The 21,305-nt window shown below is 40.1% G+C and overlaps 1 protein-coding gene across 1 annotated transcript in view; it reads left to right on the top strand.

Moving 5' to 3' along the window:
- The first annotated feature begins 2,904 nt into the window (after positions 1–2,904).
- Positions 2,905–21,305, top strand: part of SLC8A1 (solute carrier family 8 member A1) — a 426,510-nt gene continuing 408,109 nt past the window's right edge. Inside the window, exon 1 of the mRNA XM_067463246.1 lies at positions 2,905–3,091. The gene's annotated coding sequence lies outside the window, so the exon portion shown is untranslated. The remainder of the gene's footprint in view (positions 3,092–21,305) is intronic.

Here is a 21,305-nt window from a genome sequence, read left to right as displayed (position 1 = left end):
GGCTGCTGAGGCTTCAAATGGAGGGCCCATAAGTTTTTCTTAGTTTTCTAAGGGGTCTGTGGGCTTGGGCTTTTCTCTACCAGTGGGAGGACTCAAGGCGGCTTACATATAGCAATTATTAAATGCCTTGAACACGTATAAGCATTAAGCTTACAGTGGAAGTATTTTCTGCAGAGTCCACTGTTACACACTGCACTTTTTTGCTAACCGATTCATGTAATGCCTAAAACAGTCACTAGGGGGCATTTGGAAAACCTTTACTATTGCCAATTTTTCATGACCCCAGGGATCGGGACCCATTTAGGATCGGTACCCACAGTTTAAAAAGCAGTGAACTAGAACATCTGGCATTTGTCGACAATCTCCCACCCAAGTACAAACCACAGCTGACCTTGTTTAGCTTCCAAGATCAGATAAGATCTGGTATCTTTAGGATATTTTGAGCCCTGGATAATGGTATACAGTTTATGTCCATGGTATATATATATATTGAGTGAAGCAGGAACAGAATAACTAAGATAGATTTTCTCATACGGCTAAGTGTGGGTCATTGGATAAATGACAAAATCTCTTCCTTATTGTTGTGATCTATTCCTGACATAAACCAAGTGCTTTCAAGGCTTCTTATGGCAGGTAGAAGTTTGACAGGAGCAATGTTTCTGGCATAGAAATATAATAGCATAGCAGGTGTGCACCCAACTTTTCAAAGGAACAATGTGATTGACTGTCCACTCCATATCTGATCTAATGATAAAAGACTCTAAGAAGAGAAAAGAGAGACCTTGAAGTTCCCCTACAATGGCGAGATATATTGCATTTCTATTTACAATAAAACCATTGTTTCTAGATTTATTAAAGCTATTGTTTCATTTTATTTATTAATATCCTTCTTTTACTCCAGTGCTTGAGCCAAGGAGGCTTCCATAAAGACTGGGGGGTAAACCAGTCATAATAGAAAAACCAAGCATGTAATCTATCAGTAAATATGAATCTGTGTGTGTGTGTCTTAAGCAAACCTTATCTTTTTAGGTAATGTGTAAATGGCAGTGATGTTGAAAGCCTGAGTTTTCAATTCATGCTTCCATTCTATCTCATTCTTCTTCTTCCTCTTCATTTTTTTTTTTTTTTGCAGTGTGTAATTTTCATTCCATCCCTTTTGCTTATCAGATTTTGAGGCCTCTTTTTTCCCTGTACAACAGGTTCCTACATATTTTGATACACATTTTCCAACATGCAACTTGTTAATTTATTTTTCTAGTGGAAATATAGTTTTTATTTGCATTGACAAAACCATGGGCATGTTCTATTTTTTCAGATGTATGTGATTTTACTCGTCCACATTCTAACAACACAGGCATGTTTTCCGGGCTGTATGGCCATGTTCCAGAAGCGTTCTCTCCTGACCTTTCGCTTGCATCTATGGTAGGCATCTTCAGAGCTTGTGAGGTCTGTTGGAAACTACGAAAATGGGGTTTGTATATCTGTGGAATGTCCACGGTGAGAGAAATGACTCTTGTCTGTTTGAGGTAGGTGTGAATGTTGCAATATACCACCTTGATTAGCATTTAATGGCCCAGCAGTTTCAAGGTCTAACTTCTTACTGCCTGGGGAATCCTTTGTTGGGAAATGATTAGCTGGCCCTGATTGTTTCTTGTCTGGAATACCCCTGTTTTTGAGTGTTGTTATCTATTTACTGTTATGATTTTAGAGTTTTTAAAATACTGTTTTAACTTAACTTAAAAGTGTAGTAATCAGATATAGGAACTTGAATTTAGGTCATGGTTAGGGACCATCTGTCAAAGGAATCGTCAATCAAATGCACAGTTTCTCAAGTCGCTACTGACACTAACAAAAGATCAGACACCTAGCATATGTCCGGGTCTACAAAGGTAGCTAGCTACAAAGGAGGAAAAGGACAAGGCTCTGGTGCTTTTCATCATTATGTAGAAACGAGCATTTCAGCAGTATCAGGGTGGACAAATGGGGAACTATTAAATATTGGGCAGGGCATAGATTATAGCTCAGGCCCAGAAGTCAACTTGTCAGGTCAGATGTTGAGCAGAAGTCATGCCATACTGTCCCCCTTGACAATATTGCCTTCACATTGGCGGCAATTATTCCGTTTGCCTCTGTTCTTGCCAAGATTTTTTACACATTGTGTCATAACATTATCTCAGTGTCAGTGTTTTAGGCAATCGCTGGAGAATGGGGAGAAACTGGCACATATGTGTCATCCATTGTAATAGGAATCCTCTAGAAATGATAGCAGAGCCAGTGCTTTCGGGGTAAACTGCGATTGTTATTAATCTGGGAACTGCATGACCACTCTCCTGTGCCTTTCCCTTTCCCTTTCCAAAAATATGTGACTCTTAAACTCCTATCATGACAGACATGATGTATATTGTCTTGAACCGAGTCCAAATGACTTAACAAACATACCCTTGACCTCTAAGGAATTAAAAAAAGGTATTCTTAAAAATAAACTGCTGGGAACTTGGTGAAGACAGAGGTTGTTGGGTTTCTGAAAAAGCTTTTCCATGTGTATTTAGTGGGTCTTGATGATTACTGTACAAATATTTTGAGAAGAAGCAGCCAACGAGTGAAGAGAGATACTAGAGGTTGAAGCCATTTTAAGTAGTACACTGTAAGCCTAAGCATCAATTTTTCATGGTTGCATATACTAGTCTCAAATGATTTGTTCCAGCAAGCCATGAAAAGCAATATGTTGCCTTACCGGTGCTTTGAAAGGTGGGGGAGATAGAGCTCTGGTGGCATGGAATAAAGGTTGTAAAAAGGTGCCAGGAAGAAAGGGTAGCGCTTTTTTTATCGCTTATGTGTTGGATGAAGCTGAAAGCTGCCAGATAGCTTCTTTTCGACAGCTTGGTGTTACTGTTGGGAACAGATCCATGTATGGAAGCAAAAGCAGAAAAGCCGAGATAAGCTGCGATCCAGCTATGCAAACCATGTTTAGAGACACTTAAAGGACAAGCGACCAAACTTCTTTGTTTCTAGTAAAACTAAAGAAGTGTTTCATATGAGCTTCTCCGTCCCTTCGGCTCTGCATAAGGAGAACTGCTGAGACTTGACAAGGGTAAGTGAGGAAAAGAGAGCTCACTTATGGCATTTCTGTGAATGGGGAAGTTCTAAAATTCCCAGAATAATAGAGTATATATTGAAGGGTTGAGAATGTTTTATAAAAGTGAGATATTTTGGCTGAAGTTTAAAAGGAGAGCAACTTTCCTGAGGAGGAAACAGAAAAAGCTACAAGAAGGAGCAAGAAACTAGTACTAATAATAGTGGGTCCTCCCCCTATGATGGGTTTTTGCATTGACTAAATCAGCAGCATTGCTTGTACGTCTAAGGACCCTTCCACTGATATTCCCAGAATATCAAGGCAAAAATCCAACAATATCTGCTTTGAACTGGGTTATCTGAGTCCACACTTAGATAATGTGGGATTTTCTGCCTTGATATTCTGGGATATGGGGCTGTGTGGAAAGGCCCTTAAGCCTTGCATTGTATCATCTTTTATTGTCCCAGTGTATTTGCTACACAAGCATAAGTATTTGGAAATGGAGACTTCCTTAGCTTTCATTTAAGCCTGCATGAACACTGTTGTATGCGCTGAGCCACAGAGTTATAGAAAGAGCTTTCAGTAAACAACTGTGTTTCTCTTGGCAGTCAAAGGTACATTTCTTAACGCAGATGGGTTGATTACATCCTGTTCAAAGATCTTCCTGTGGCTTCAATCGACATTGGTGTTGTGAAAGCCTGGATCCATTCATATAACAACTGTGTGCATCCTATTGTCAATGTCCCTAGCCTTCTATGCAAGGGAAGGACTCAGGAGTGTTAGTGTCATTGCTGGAATCGTCTTCTTCAACTGTGAGCAATAATTTTAACAAGATTGTAAACTGGTATATTAACATGAAAGGAGCAGCAACCAGTTTTTAAAACTGAGTCTATACAAAATACAAGTTTGCCTGTTTCTTGTGTGTATTTTAAATTTGGGTAACCAGGTAGGCAGTTGTTTTATATCATTATCTTTTCCAAACTGCGAGCCTCTCATTTGCAAAAGATATAAAATCAGGGTTTGAGAAGCAAGTTGGAAAGCTTCCTGATTGTAGAGTTGGTTTTGCAAAGCTTCATTAGAAAGTGGCACATTCAGTGGCGCAGTGGGTTAAACCCCTGTGCCCGCAGGACTGAAGACTGGCAGCCAGGTTCGAATCCTGAGAGAGTGTGGATGAGCTCCCTCTATCAGCTCCAGCTTTTCATGTGGGGACATAAGAGAAGCCTCCCACAAGGATGGTAAAAACATCAAAAAACATCCAGGCATCCTCTGGACAATGTCCTTGCAAATGGCCAATTCTCTCACACAAGAAGCGACTTGCAGTTTCTCAAGTCGCTCCTGACATGACCAAAAAAATAGAAATAAAAAAAACTGGCATATTTTAGGAATGATGGTCCCTTCCACACATTTTCTACTTTGAACTGGAATATATGGTAGTATGGACTCAGGGCTCTTCCACACAGCCCTATATCCCAGAATATCAAAGCAAAAAGTCCCACAATATCTGCTTTGAACTGGGTTATCAGAGTCCACACTGCCATATATTCCAGTTCAAAGCAGATAATGTGAGATTTTCTTCCTTGATATTCTGGGATATAGGGCTGTGTGGAAGGGCCCTCGGATAACCCAGTTCAAAGTAGGTATTGTGGCATTTTTTCCTTGATATTCTGGGTTATATGGCTGTGTGGAAGGACCCTAAATCTTTATCTTGTTAAGCTCCAGTGCATAGTTTGAGGAGAGTTTTTCACTAAATGTCTTTGCCTTTGCCATGAAAAAAGTATCCTGATATGCTCCTGAATTTCTTCTCCCATTTTGAATGAATTTCCATGGGATTGGGAGCTTACTTAGGGCCCTGCCCCACAGCCAGAATATCAAGGTAGAAAATCCCATAATATCTGCTTTGAACTGGGTTATCTGAGTCCACACTGCCATATATCCCAGTTCAAAGCTAAAAATGTGGGATTTTATTCAGCTGTGTGGAAGGGGGCTCAGTCTTCCTTGGAAGAGATCCACTGGAATCGATGAGCCAAATCTAGTGCCAGTCAACCACGGTAGAAAGCTATGGAACCTATGTATGCATTTACCCCCCAAAATTGTTCATTTTCAGTTTGTCTACTCTAGCTGATATTAACACTGAATTAATCCAATGAATCAGTTAACAATGAATAACTTTAGTCCAATTGATTTCCATGAGTTTGAACTAAAGAAGCCTAAATTTACATCTAATGCTATGACTTCAAGAAATGCCATTTTCTAAATGATGATTTTTTTTTTCTATAAATGCATTTACGAAAGGGGTGAATGCATTTTTTTCAGAGCTTTTAATAATTAAGTTTTAATACACATTTCTGAAATATTTTCCTATGGGGTCAAATACTTTTTTTGCCATTAACACTCTAATAAAAACTTATGTGATCCTATCAAGTGTTGATAGGATACCTGGCTAATGGTTTTCAATAAATCAAAAAGAACTTGTAAAATGCATGTACTGGAAAGAAAGGAGCAGCCCCATTTGTAGAGGAACTGTTAAGTAAAATTCAAAAGATGCATATAAATGATATATGTGCAGGTTTGACTTGCAGGAAAGCCTGTTCAGGATTACAATCTTAAGACCCTTCCACACAGCCCTATATCCCAGAATACCAAGGCAGAAAATCCCACATTATCTGAGTGCGCTCAGATAACCCAGTTCAAAGCAGATATTGTGGGATTTTCTGCCTTGATATTCTTAAATATAGGCATGTACGGAAGAGCCCTTAGATTTGGCTTAGCTGCATTTCAGTGTTACCGTATATTCCGGCATATAAGACGACTGGGCGTATAAGACGACCCCCAACTTTTCCAATTAAAATATAGAGTTAAGACAATTCCCATGCATAAGACTACACCCGCGTATAAGACGACCCCTGACTTTTGAGAAGATTTTCTTGGGTTAAAAAGTAGTCTTATACGCCAGAATATACTGTATTTAAACTCAAAGGTCCCTTCCACATCTGAATAAAATCCCACATTATCTGCTTTGAACTGGAATATATGGCAGTGTGGATTCAGATAACTCAGTTCAAAGCAGATATTGTGGGATTTTCTGCCTTGATGTTCTGGCACCCCTTCCACATAGCCCTATATTCCAGAATATCAAGGCAAAAAATTCCACAATATCTGCTTTGAACTGGGTTATCTCAATCTACACTTAGATAATATGGGATTTTCTGCCTTAATATTCTGAGATATAGGGCTGTGTGGAAGGGCCAATTGAGACCTATTTGTTTATTTATGGCATTTATATGTTCCCCTTCTCACCCCGAAGGGGACTCAGAGCGGCTTACAAGATATATCCACACACACACACACACACACAATATTATATTATTAGCATAGCACAATATCAATATTATTGATGACTATATTGTACTATACCATTATATTGTAATATTGTTATTAATACTACATGCAATCTAAAATATGTAATTATAATATTGCATTATTATTAGTCGTAGTAGTATATTGTATTCCATTATAATATTATAAATATGTCTACTGTATATTGTTGTAATCTATATCCCTTTCAGCCCCCCAGGGCCCTTTCACACAGCCCTATATTCGAGAATATCAAGGCAGAAAAAACCCACAATATCTGTTTTGAACTGGGTTATTTGAGTACACACTCAGATGTGGGATTTTCTGCCTTGATATTCTGGGATATTGGGTTGTAAGGAAGGGCCCCCAGTTTCCTTGTAATATAGTGGATTAATCCAATGCATCCAAAGAGTATCTTTTGCTACTGGGAACTTCATATAATCATAATTGGAAGAGACCACAAGGGTCATACAGGAATATATAATAAAGCACTTCCAAGAGATATAATAATAATAATAATAATAATTTTATAATTTTATTTCTTACCTGCCTCTCCTCATGGCTCAAAGCAGGTTACAGAACAATTAAAACACACAAGCACAGGGGGGGAAAACACCACAAATACACGTAATAAATGTACCTCTATAAAAGTTACACACCAAAACATATCTCTATCAAATACATATTAAAATACACAAAACAGAGATTAAATAAAGGACATGCATTTAAAATTAATGTTTAAAGACTGTCTGAGTAGGCCTGTTGGAAGAGAGAGGTCTTTACGACAGCCCAATGTGTTGTTGAAGGCTTTTATGGCCAGAATCACTGGGTTGCGGTCAGCAATGTTCAGCAAAAACAACTTCGCTCCCACCTCAATCTGGTATTGTTTCAAACATTTAAGCAAAGCAATCATGCCCCCTCTTAACCTTCTCTTCTCCTGGCTAAACACACCCAGATCCCTAAGTTGATCCACATGGGACATGGTTTTCAGACCTTCAGTTGGCCAATACAATTGCAACCATACTGTTGACTTGGTCTACTTGTGAAGAACTCTTGAAATAGACAACAGTCTATTTCTGGGCAGAATGCAATGTACAGTACTGATTTGAATTATAAATCCACATGCAGCTCAGAACCAGGCTATCTGAAACACTGTGTTTCCCATTATAGACTGCCTAGGATTTGAGGTGCCCCAAGAAGGACTTTCCTTATCTCCCATCACTGTTCTGAGTCCCCTCTGAGGTTGAGATAGAGTGGGGTAATAATACAGTAAATAAATAAAAAATAAATCACCCTCCCGGCTGCATTTGGTGACAAGACAACAAAGGGACATCTCAGTGGTTTCATCATCTGACTTTTTCCTTGTAGTCTTTCCAGTGATTAGTGATTAATTCTTTCTCTCAGCAGGCATTTTGGCACTGACTACTTTAGCGATGCAGGCTTTTAATAAGATGTCTTACTTGATTTATAATGGAAGTATTTTTAGATTTTTTAAAAAAATTCTATTGATAGTTTAATTGTATTTGGTATGTGTTTAATGATGTGAGGTTTTGATTCTTCTGCTTCAATTTTTGTAAGCTGTCATACGTCCAAGGGGTGGGGAGAAGGCAAGACAAATGTACAACAATGATAGCTCAGTGGTGATAGTCTTTGTCGAGTTTGTTTCAACATCAGAGGCTGGATGGCCATCTGTCAGGGGTGATCTGAATGCAATATTCCTGCTTCTTGGCAGGGGGTTGGACTGGATGGCCCATGAGGTCTCTTCTAACTCTTTGATTCTATGATTCTACAGTAAAAATACATTTGCAACACATCTGCAATAAATATATTTGCAAAAGGTCATTATTACATATTAAGCAAGCAATACAGTATATACAACAAATACATTCCTGAAAAAGGAAAAACAGTGAATACAGTACACATTTATGCATATACACGAATTCCTCACAATCGATGATTCTACAGTTGAAACAACTCAAAGTTTGAAGAGTTAAGAAAATATTTGGCTCAAAACTTCAGAGTCATTCATGGAAATTCTACTTTGCGGGAAGAACTTCAGATCCCTAAAATGTCTTAAGCTTGACTTTTTGAACTTCAGGAAGAGCCCTTCCAGACAGGCCCTATATCCCAGGTTTTCTCTTTTAAAATGGATTATATGAGACCCCACTGCCAGATAATCTGGGATAAACAGAAAATCTGGAGTTGGATTCTGGAATATAGGATCCATCTGGAAGGGCCCTTAGGCTGTTGCACTGTATCCTTAGACCATTGCCCAAGGGTAGAGGTTGGAAAAGTTACATTTTGGGAGTACAAATCTTAGAAGTCCCCACTATCCTGCAATAGAAATGAAGTCAGAAACTGGACACATTGTGTTTTCCTTGGGATGTTTGCTTTAAAAATACTGCAGAGGAATTGGTGTTGTTGTTGTTGTTTCTTACCCACATCTTCCTGCAGATTGAAATAAAGAGGAATAACAAATAACACATTACAACAGTTAAGAGCATATAAAACTAATCCATATTAAAATATATCAGTAAGGACTTTGAAAACCGTAATTTAAAAATAATCTGAAACTGGATTGGATCATAGAGAAGAGTTTTAAACTAATTGCATATAATTTACTTGCTCTTCACACTATTAATACACATATTCATGACAGTGTGAATTTTCTTTCCATTGTGAATGGCAGATTCCAGTTAGATTGCAGGGATCAAAGCTTACGGCCCTTATCATCCACAAGAGATAGATATAAAACAACAAAAACAATCATACCAGTATTGATTGGTGGTTTCCATGTTAGCGTGGATGGTGAATGGAATGCACTTTCGCTTTTAGTTTGAATTGCTCATCTAAAGTTCCCTCTAAAACCTGTACTGAATTCTCTGACCCACTGCCATGTAAATTACAAGCCAGTATTGGTACAATGGCAAAATATGTGACCATCTAATGTAGATCATGGGACCTTGGTGGAAATTGATTGATTTTTCATCAAATCGTGGAGGGCTTAATTTGTTTACCTGCTTATAAACTGTTTTCAGCCTTAGGCCTGTAAATAGATGCATTTCAGTGGCAGCGGAAATACTAGAAAACATAAGTGATGGGAAATGTAATGTTAGCATGTGGAGCAATGGATTCAAATTACAGAAAAAAACAATCCCACCTAAACATTGGGAAGAATTTGCTGATAGTATGAGCTCTTCCAACAGTGAAATATGCTGCCTTGTAGGATGGCAGAGTCTCCTCCTCTGGAGGTTTTTAAGCAGAGGCTCGATGACCACCTGTCAGGGTTGTTTTGATTGTGTTTTCCGTTATGACAGGCGATTGGGCTGGGTGGCCCTTGTCATCTCTTCCAATTCTATGTTATTCTGTGGCAATCTGGGACCTGAAACCCATTGGAAAACCTTTAGTCAGACTGTATTTCACCACCTAAACTAGAGTATGCACTACATTTTAAGTGGAGCATGGGCTGATTTTTGCTTCCAATCGATAAATGAGGAGAAGGGCTAGAGTCAACTCTTATTTATTTATGTTTCTGTTAACCACCATTCTTCTAAGGCATTTAAAACCTTACTTCCCATTCTTAGCCTCCTAACAATCTTGAGAGACAGTTTAGGTGGTGAAATACAGTCTGACTAAAGGTTCTTCAATGGGGTTCAGGTCCCAGATTGACACAGAATCACATAGAATTGGAAGAGATGACAAGGGCCACCCAGTCCAATTGCCCGTCATAAAGGAAAACACAATTAAGACACCTCCAACGGATGGCCATCCAATCTCTGCTTAAAAACATCCAGAGAAAGAGACTCATATTTTGGATACTCATATTTTGGATATAATTTATAGCACATGTGTATAAAATATTGACCATTACAGACAGACACAGTACAGACTTTGAGAAGGCTGCAATAATAATAATAATAATAATAATAATAATAATAACACACTTTATTTATATTCCACTCTATCTCCCCAATGGGACTCAGAGCAAATTACAGTAAATACATACATATGCAAACATTCAATGACTTTTACATAGTGAACAACAATGACAGACTAATAAACAGACAAAGGCAAGGCTTCCCCTTTTCATCTCCAGTGTCTGGAGGCAGTGCTCAACTCCGGCCATGGGGAGGACCTCTTGTTCCATTTCCAAGCAGAAGAGACTTGTCTATAAACACGTACTGGTCGTGTTGCCAGGTGCCTTTTACCTTCCCACCTATTGATCTGCTCAATGTTTTCAAACTGCTAGGTTGTCAGGAGCTAGGGCTAACAGTGGGAGCTCACCCCTTCCTACGGCTTTGAATTTTCAACCTTCCAGTGAGCAAGCTTTCTACAGCTAGCAGTTTAACCCACTGCGCTACCGCGGCCCTGACTTTACCACACACAGATTTGGTGTTACTGAATCTGCAATCAGACTCAAATGTCTTTGTTTCATTTTTCTAAAATGTATAAGTTGTCATTGTGTTTATACTCTTGCCCAATATGGTGTTGGTGGGGGTTGTGTTTTCATTCCCTCTCAACTGTCAGCAAGAGTTTTGTGTGATTTAATTTCATGAATATTCAATGCCAACTACATCCACATTAAATCTCAGAATTATTTCTAACACTCTGGCAGGTATATTTGCAAACCATTTATTTAGAAATATGCATTTACATACTCACTTTCGAATTGACTACAAACATGAATTTTGACTCTATTAAAATAGATGGCTTCAAATTTCTATTTAAGATATCAGCATGCTCAAGAGAATGGTCTGAAGTGATGGTTCCTTTGCTTCAAAATCACTTCTGCATTAGTTACTTGAAAAAAATCTTGATTTTAGATTTCTTCAACAGCATCTATGGTTGTCTAGAACTTTAATGCTTAAGATGGGGGAAGCCACCTTATACTGAGTTTGACCATTGGTCTGTGTAGCTCTCTATTGTTTATTATAATTGGCAGCAATTCTACAACATCTCGGGCAGAGATGAAAAAATGAAACTGCCAAGATTGTAATGTGTTTACATAAACCTGTGGCGTCACCTGGATTCAGTGTAATGTTGGACTGATGCTTTCAGCCCTGAGAGTTTTAAACCAGCCGCTTTCAGGAGATTGGAATACAACTTGGAAAAGTTACTTTTAAAAATAAAAGATGTGGATTTTCTCAAGTAGCATTGTTTGTAGGATTCTGAGAGCCACAATTAAAAAGTAGTTTCTTTAGGCTCTAATTTTTGTTCAAAAATAGCCAAATTCTTTGAAGAAAGGCAAGGAAAACTTTCCAGAGGAATTGAGAGCTAAAATATGTGGTGTTTCTCGTTAACAAGAGCCCAGTGTACCACCATCACACTCAACCACTGTTCCACTACTTTTGGAAGCGGAACATAAGTGGTTCAGACCTGGAGACAACCAAGAAATTCCTAGGATGTGCAGGAAAGAATCATTCCTGAAATTGACAAGAGCCACCACTGTTCATGTTATTGGGACAGCATAGGGCTGAGAGGTATTTATGTGTGGGAGAGTCTAGCACAGGCATGGGCAAACTTCAGCTCTCTGGGTGTTTTGGACTCCAACTCCCACAATTCCTAACAGCCTACTGGCAATTAGGAATTGTGGGAGTTGGGAGTCCAAATCACCCGGAAGGCCAAAGTTTGCCTATGCAAAGTTTGCCTTCCTCAGACCTCACCTCTGAGGAAGCTTGCCATAGATGCAGGCGAAACGTCAGGAAAATGCCTCTAGAACATGGCCATATAGCCCGAAAAAACCCACAAGAACTGAGTGATTCCGGCCATGAAAGCCTTCGACAATACAGAAAAGTATTACTTTAATCTTAATTATATTCTGGTAATTAGTTTATTACTGTCCGTTTTGCATTTCTGATGTTGTGTGATTTTAAATTATGGCACTGAATTATGGACTTTTTATATGTATGTAAAGTATCTTAAGTCTCCTTTGGGGATAGAGGGTATGCTGTTGTTGTTTTTGTGGTTGTAATACAAAATACAGCTACTTAAATAAAATATAATTACGCTAATAGAACATAATTGCACAAAAATCCTAGGCAATTATATGATCAAAATGTAAACAATATCTGACCGCTGTTGTGAATTAAAATAGACCACAGAGTGGAGATTATGGAATTATGGTCCAAAAAGGACTTTTCTTGAGCTCTGCTATTTTCACAGTAATAAAATGGTAGCCAGTATCTGGACCAAAGCTAATTCATAGATAATACAATTAAGTACTGGAAAAATTGTAAAGGTTGGTAAATGGTGAGGTGAAAGTATTTTGGTGGTAGAGCAACTGAAATAATCTACAAATTTAGGTGTGCTAATGACTAGAAATATTGTTTATATGAGTTTATTTGTTGATTGGGGTCAATGGATTACGCACAAAGGAAGATGTCCAAAAGATGTCCAAAAGTTGGAAATAAAGTTTGCAATTGTTGTGTCCTTATGGAAGAGTATTAATCTGTTACAGCGTGTGTGTGTGTGTGTGTGTGTATCTCAACCATTAATAAATATTGCAACTATTGTTTACCAAAGACAAAGGGACATAGGAAACAATGGAACCAAAACAATATGTTCTATGCAGTAAACTAGAAGTTGAAAGCTACTGTTTGGACTACAGCTCCCAGAATCCCACAGTCAGTATGGCCAGAAGTCAGTGGATTGTCACTGGAATGTGGATCACTTGAATACTTCTTGAAACTGGGTATGCTGGACAAAGCATGCTACGAGTTGCAGTTCAACAAGTAACAATTCAAAACTTTGGCTGCGAGCCTGTTACATAGGAGTCACTTTCTTTTTGCTCTTTCCTATTCTTTTCTTTCCGTTCCTTTCTTTTCTTTCTGTGTTGTGCATAGCCTCATGGGGACATTCCAAAGAGATGCAACCCATGGCTTTGGTTATGCCTTTGTTTGTATTTCTGGGCCAAGGGCAAAGGACTCCTGTTGAGGAAGTCCAATGCAAACCACATGAAGACAACACAGCTCACATAACAAAAATAATGATCAAGTTCTCCATTGCAGGACCTCTTGGAAATAATTCTTTTCAACTGTCTTGTCTCAGAGAACAAAACTCCTACACTTCTCCTTTCCATAATTTGAATGAAATATGGATGCAATAAACTACAAGTCAGAGTACCTTTAAAACATCCCTTTTTCCTCTTAAAAGTACACAATTTAAAATGGATCCTAAACAGCTACTAAAACACTGTTTGAGAAGGTAATTTTATGGTGGGTGGGTGGGAGGACACTGCTTGCAAAGATGGTTATGTGAAGCCCTGAACTTGTTTGTGTGTCTTTTCTTCTTCTTCTCTGCTCAGCTCACCAGGTTTGACAAGTTGTCATAATTTCAGCTTAAGTGGAGCAGGGCTCAAAAATAATGGCAGGATTCTACTTACTTAAGCACTGCACGTAAGCTAGCATTCCACCAAGAACAACATGAGAACAAAACTCAGATTTGCAGTGTGTAAATGCATACTGAAGTGGTGTACTTGGCATCCCAGAACAAACATACTATATATAGGACTGTGTTTATCTTTGCCCTCCATTTCCCTTCCCATCCCCGCCTGTTTTGCCAGCTTTCCTTATATATAGTAAGAACTTCAGAAACAGAATTGTCTGCCTTTTCTTTATTTATGTATTAAGATTCGCAATTAACCCTGTGACAAAGGTGGTTTGAAACACTTCCAAGTCATTATCATTCTGTCATGTGACAAAATAGGAGATGCAAGGTGGGTTAAATGGTACTTTGGCTGCTGATAGGGCTGGCTTGATATCTTCTCCACCCTCACAAGGAATATGGCTTTCAATATCAGTTGGCAAGGGAGACATATGTGAGGGCACCATTGTGTTCATGTCCTCCTTGTGAGGCTGCCAAAGGTAGCTAGATAGACAATGTGGAAACAGAACTGCTGGACTAGATAAGCTTTTGAGCCATATCTTCGTACATTTTTTTCTATTTGACTTAAATTTGTGTAGGATTATATAAACTCCTGAGCTTTTCCCTTGGGGTTTTACCAAACTATGTGTATTGCTCTCTCTCGCTCTCGCTCTCGCTCTCTCTCTCTCTTAAACTCCTTTTTTTCTTCAACATAATATCCATTCACCTCACACATTTATTTTAATTTATTTATTTGTTTATTTGTCGTTTCAGGGCAACCAGTCAATTATATTACATTTCTAACAGAACAAAGCAAACAAACAGACAAAATACAAAATTTGTGAGTTTGGTAGTTGATTAAATGTCCTTTGACCATATCTGGCCACTTGGAGTGCTTCTGGAGTTGTCGCAAGAAGGTCCTCCATTGTGCATGTGGCAGGGCTCAGGTTGCATTGCAGCAGGTAGTCAGTGGTGTGCTCCTCTCCACACTCGCATGTCGAGGATTCCACTTTGTAGCCCCATTTCTGAAGGTTGGCTCTGCATCTTGTGGTGATTTTAATAATCAAAGCCTAGAATTGGAAGTGACCATGTACGTAGGTGATATGATGTCCAACTCAATGACTCCTTTCCACCTATTGCTAAGGAGGCTGTCCAAGTACTGAACAGGGTATAGAGTTACAGCCTGTGCTAGATGGGGTTACACTTCCCCTGAAATCACAGGTTTGCAGCTTGGGGATGATCCTGGATTCCTCGCTAAGCCAGGAACCCCAGGTCTCAGTGGTGGCCAGGGGAGATTTCACACAATTAAAACCTGTGTTCACTAGCAGTGCCGGTACCTTGAGAAACCAGACTTGGCCACAGTTGTTCATACTCTTGTTACATCTTGAATGGACTGCTGCAATGCACTGTTTGTGGAGCTGCCTTTGAAGACTGTTTGGAAGCTTCAAGTAGTCCAGTGGCTTCAAGTAGTCCTACATGGCAGAATGGGGTTGGACGAGATAGTTCTTATTTATTTTATTTATTTACAGTATTTATTTACAGATAGCAGTGCTTTAACAGTGGGGTATGTAAATCTCCTTAATTCACAAAATTTTAGGCTACCAACTTTGTTCTCTCAGTGAGTCTCCAAAGTACTACAAGATCCCTCTGCATACTTCCTACTGATTATAGAAAATTAAATAAACTAGCCTCTCCAAATATAATTACTATTTATGCACTTCTGCTGATAAAACCAATCTATTAATCTGCTAATTATCAAATCCTCCGGTCAACATTTTATTCTCATTACTGCGCAAAATACCAATTAAAGTTTCCCAGTCTTTCCCAAAGGTCACCAATGGCTTCTCTCTGATCAGAGTTGCTAATTTGTCCATTTCAGCTAAGTCCAACAGTTTCAATAGCCATTCTTCAATAGTTAGTAGAGTTGTACTTTTTCACAGATGGCAGATCTGATATGCCATATCACAGTGCTTTTAGAAGTTTACTCCTTTGACGACATGTCCAGAATGTCTCTGAGAGTTATAATCTAAATAGTAACATTTTCAGAGTCCTGCATCCAATCCCCCGAGAGGGACACATTGTATTCCAAGATGTTTCAACTGACAGCTGCTTCAGTTGGCCATGGTTCAATGGAGTTGTTCCACAAGAGTGCATCCAAAGGAGAACAATGAAGGGTCTGGAACCCAATTTGTATGATCAACAGAGGCAAAACGAAACACAGTGTGTGTGTGTGGGGGGGGGGGGGGGGTGCACCAGTATGATGAGGTCCTTATACATGAGGTTGATTTATACATGGGTATATATACAGTATTTAAGCAAAATCCAGATGAAAATCTGCCTGGGATCCTGCTCTGAGTTGTAGGCTGGATTTCACTGGTTGTCAACCTTTGGTATTCCATATGTTTTGGATTTGCGGCTTCCACAGTTTCTGGCCATTTGCTATGCTGGTTGTAGGCTTCAAGGGGCTGCTGTTTCAAGTAATGTGGAAGTCCAGTAGATAAGAACCAAAGGACTCAATTACTTCCAAAATAAGAGCTGCTTGACAAGAGAACAAACCATTTTAGGCTGTGGGTTCTTTGTTACTAGAGGCATTTAGGCAAAAACTAGAAGGCCACCATCCTGCATTTAATAATAATAATAATAATCATCATCATCATCATCATCTTTATTTATATTCTGCTCTATCTCCTTGGAGGGACTCAGGGAGGATTCCAAACATAAAAGGCAAACATTCAATGCCCAAATACATTTCATAGAATCATAGAGTTGGAAGAGACCTCATGGGCCATCCAGTCCAACCCCCTGCCAAGAAGCAGAACAATCGCATTCAAAGCACTCCCAACAGATGGCCATCCAGCCTCTGTTTAAAAGCCTCCATAGAAGGAGCCTCCACCACACTTCAGGGTAGAGAGTTCCACTGCTGAACAGCTCTCAGAGTTGGGAAGTTCTTCCTCATGTTCAAGTGGAATCTCCTTTCCTGTAATTTGAAGCCATTGCTCCGCGTCCTAGTCTCCAGGGCAGCAGAAAACAAGTTTGCTCCCTCCTCCCTATGATTTCCCCTCATATATTTATATATGGCTGCCATGTCACCTCTCAGCTTTCTCTTCTGCAGGCTAAACATGCCCAGCTCTTTAAGCCACTCCTCATAGGGCTTGTTCTCCAGACCCTTGAGCATTTTAGTCGCCTTCCTTTGGACACATTCCAGCTTGTCAACATCTCTCTTCAATTGTGGTGCCAAGAATTGGACACAGTGTGATTCCAGATGTGGTCTAACTAAGGCAGAATAGAGGGGTAGCATGACTTCCCTGGATCTAGACACTAGACTCCTATTTATGCAGGCAAAAATCCCATTGGCGTCTATCATCCTATTTTTTCAGCTGCTCTTAAAATGCTCTGGTTTCTCTCTCTTCTTCCCTTCAGTCTCAGCTTCCTCAGTTTGCTGCAAATTTAAGAAGTAGTTTGCACTCACATTACTTCAGAAATGAGGGACAAGAAAGAAGAATCTTCCCCTTTTTAGTAGGTGGAGCGAAAAGCAATCTTCTGAAGCCTCTCAAAGTTTGTGAGTTTTTCCGCAGTAATAATGTTTACTACCTTAATCAGTGTCCAATGTTACTTGGGCACACGCGTGTCCCGGTTTTCATCTGCAAACAATTGAAGGGTACACTATGTTTCTGTGGCTGCGACAGCACTCCCTGATGAGGGATTAAGTAGTCATCTCCACTTCTTCCAGTATGACCATGCCGTTAAATAACTCCTTATATTGAGAGAGAGCCATTTCCTTCACAGCTAATTCATGTCTTGCAAACATTTGAGAATTCCTTCCATGTGATGTTATCCAGCCTTACCAAGAGTCACTGCCTTGCCCAAAAAATTAGGAAATCTCCTGAAGTTAGCAAATGAATCAAAGGTGACATCACTCTACACCACTTCTGGCCCTTCTAGGAAAGCATTGTTCCTTTCTTTGGAAGCACTTGTTTTGGGTGTGCGTATTGGACACACTTTCCCCCGGATGGAGCCAAAGCTGTGACTTGGACAGGGCACAAAAAGCATTAGAAAACTGCAATGTTCTCCAGGTGAAGAAACGCTGGGTGAACTCTGCTGCTTTTCTGGTTCTTAATGCTTCACCTCAGACGCCCCCAGCAAATTCCACTCAGAGAGGCAGTGGGGGTAGGTTGTCTGTGAGCGCAGCACTTTTCCTTATGCTCTATATTCCCAGCCTCAGGCCTTCTAACCCAGCTGGCTCCCCTCTGAGAGGAGAAGAAAGAAACTCAACAACATTTCCCTTCTATTAGTCGCTGCAAGGGTTCATGATGAAAGATGGGGTGCAAAGGAGGCTATTCTCCCTCTCTAATAAGCTGAGGTGATAGACTCACATTTTAGTTCTCCCCGATGAGCAAAATATGATTGGAAATCAAAACCACACATTTCTGCTCCAACAGACTACAGATGAGAATGGCAATTTGCTTTTTATTGTAACAGGGTATCTGAGAGATAGTGAGGTGCAGTGTTTTGAGCGTTGAGCCTATGACTCTGGGAGATGAGGGTTCAAATCCCTGCTCAGCCATGGAAAGTCAGTGGATGCTCTTGAGCAAGTCACAGTCTCTCAACCTTAGAGGAAAGCAGGTCTCCTCTGAACAGATCTTACCAAGGAAACCCTGTGGTAGATACACCAGACGTAGGAGTCAACTTGACAGCACACCATGACAAATAATGGGTTACTTTGAAGCATGAATGAGGAACCTGAGCCTTCCCGACATAACTGGACCACAACTTCCATTTTTCCCATTAATCTTCCCATTATAGATTCTATCTAGACAAATCTTAATCTAGCTATGTATCTCTATCTACCCACTCAGCATGCTGCTGTACCCTAGTAGAGAGCAAGATTTTTTTCTTAAGCAATAATCTAAACCCAACTTGCCCAACGTATCCAAAATATCACTCCACATCCATACAATCCTCATAAGCACACAAGGGCAGAATCCTCACTAAACACAATGATTGGCCTCATTATAGAACCATAGAATTATAGAATCATAGCATTGGAAGAGACCTCATGGGCCATCCAGTCCAACCCCCTTCCAAGAAGCAGGACAATCACATTCAAAGCACCCCCAACAGATGGCAATTCAACCTCTATTTAAAAGCCTCCAAAGAAGGAGCCTCGACCATACTACGGGGCAGAGTTCCACTGCTAATGTTCCTAATCTCCTTTCCTGTAGTTTGAAGCCATTGTTCCACGTCCTAGTCTCCAGGGCAGCAGAAAACAAGCCTGCTCCCTCCTCCCTATGACTTCCCCTCACATCTTGATCATGGCCCTCATCACGTCTCCTCTCTGCCTTCTCTTCTGCAGGTTAAACATAACGCTCCTCATAGGGCTTGTTCTCCAGACCCTTGATCATTTTAGTCGCCTTCCTCAGGACACAATCCAGCTTGTCAACATCTCCCTTGAATTGCAGTGCCCAGAATTGGACACAGTGTGATTCCAGGTGTGGTCTGACCAAGACAGAATAGAACGGTAGCATGATTCCCCTGGATCTAGACACCATGCTCCTATTTATGCAGGCCAAAATCCCATTGGCTTTATTAACTGCCACATGACATTGTTGGGTCATGTTTAACTTGTTATCCATGATGACTCCAAGATCTTTTTCACACATACTGCTGTCTAGCCAGGCATCGTCCCCCATTCTGTATCTTTTCATTTCATTGTATCTTTTCATTTCATTTTTTCTGCCTAAGTGGAGTACCTTGCACTTATCCCTGTTGAACTTCATTTGTTAGGTTTGGCCCATCTCTCTAATCTGTTTAGATCATTTTGAATACTGTTCCTGTCTTCTGGAGTATTGGCTATCCTTCCCAATTTGGTGTCATCTGCAAACTTGATTATCATGCCTTCTAACCCTTCATTTATTAATAAAGATGTTGAACCAAACCAGGCCCAGGACAGAACCCTGCTTATGGCTCGCCACTCATAACCTTTTTCCAGGATGAAGAGGAAGCACTGGTGAGAATCACCCATTGGGTTCATTTGCTTACCCAATTACAGATCCACCTAACGGTGGTTTTGCCTAGTCCACATTTGACTAGTTGCTTTGCCATCCTCAATTCTCACCAAGGGATGATATGATTCAGCTTAACCACTACTCCAAACACTTGTCCTAAGACCCAAATCAACACATTCATGCAAATATTTAAAGAGGGGGTCACCAAAAACCTCCCCCTCCCCTCAATGATCCCAAGGGGATCCCTTGTGTGGCCCAACAGCAATTCTTTAGGAGTAATCATTTGATTTTTGTGTGTAATTATCCATGGGTGTGTGTTATTTATGGTGACTGTGAATTTAACAAGGTTTTCCTAGGCAAAGAATACTTCAATACTTCTTCCCAATTCCTTCCTCTGAAATAAAATCTGCACCTGTTATTTATTGGGAGTCTCCTATCCGTGTACTAACAAGGGTTGACCCTGCTTAGCTTCCAAATTCAGATGGGGTTTGGTGCCTTTGGGGTATGAAGGTCTTTCCTTGCCTTACATGGGTTTTTTCCAAGGACATTTTGCTGGCTCTTAGAAGGTAATGCACTCGTTTTTATATTTAGTTTCTCCTTCTGTGTCTCTTTTGGTACACATTTCTTAACGGAAAACTGTCCTGCAAAAACCAGAGAAAGGCCAGAATTTAAGGCTAATTACATTCCAGTTTGCATATTACTTTGGAAAGTACAAATTAGGTTGGTTTGCATTAAAATGCAAATTAAGTGAATTCTGCCCCCACTACTACTCAGTACTCATAATAACCAAATGTTTCCATTAGATTTTCTACCAAGAATGTCTACAGTAACAATGTTGCTTTAAAAATACCTGGCAAGCAGGCAGAGTGGGCACTTCCTAACTTTTTTCCTTTCCAAAGGCAACTAAGGGTGCCTTTGCATCAGGCTTGTGCAAACCTGGGCTCTCCAGGTGTTTTGGACTTCAACTCCCACAATTCCTAACACCGTAAGCGGCTGAGGGGGAAAAGAAAAGGGCCTGGGGCTGTTAGGGTATTAGCTATTAAGAAAGCATCAAGGAGCGGGACCGAAGAATATATCAATTTAAGCCTGTAGTGTAGACAGATACCCATAGTACACTAGGACTTTTAGTTAGTAAGGCTTAGTTGGTAAGCCGCATTTAGTTTGAGACCATAGTGGTGCAACGGGTTAAACCATTGAACTGTTGAACTTGCTGACCTGAAGTTTGGGTGTTTGAATCTGTGAGATGGGGCGAGCTCCTGCTGTCAGCCCCAGCTCCTGCCAACCTGACAGTTTGAAAACATGCAAACGTGAGTAGATCAATAGGTAACACCATGGTGGGAAGGTACAACAGTGCCCCATGTAGTCATGCCGGCTACATGACCAGGAAGTGTCTACAGACTACTCAGGGTCCTCGGCTTGGAAATAGAAATGAGCACCTTCCCCAGAGCCAGAGATGAGCACCAACTCCAGAGCAGGAGATGAAAGGAGAAGGCTTTATCTTTGTTTGTGTA

This window comes from Anolis sagrei, chromosome 1, assembly GCF_037176765.1.
Source record: "Anolis sagrei isolate rAnoSag1 chromosome 1, rAnoSag1.mat, whole genome shotgun sequence".
Classification (NCBI taxonomy): domain Eukaryota; kingdom Metazoa; phylum Chordata; class Lepidosauria; order Squamata; family Dactyloidae; genus Anolis; species Anolis sagrei.
Note: the sequence above shows the minus strand (reverse complement) of the source record. Positions and strands in the feature narration are given on the sequence as shown.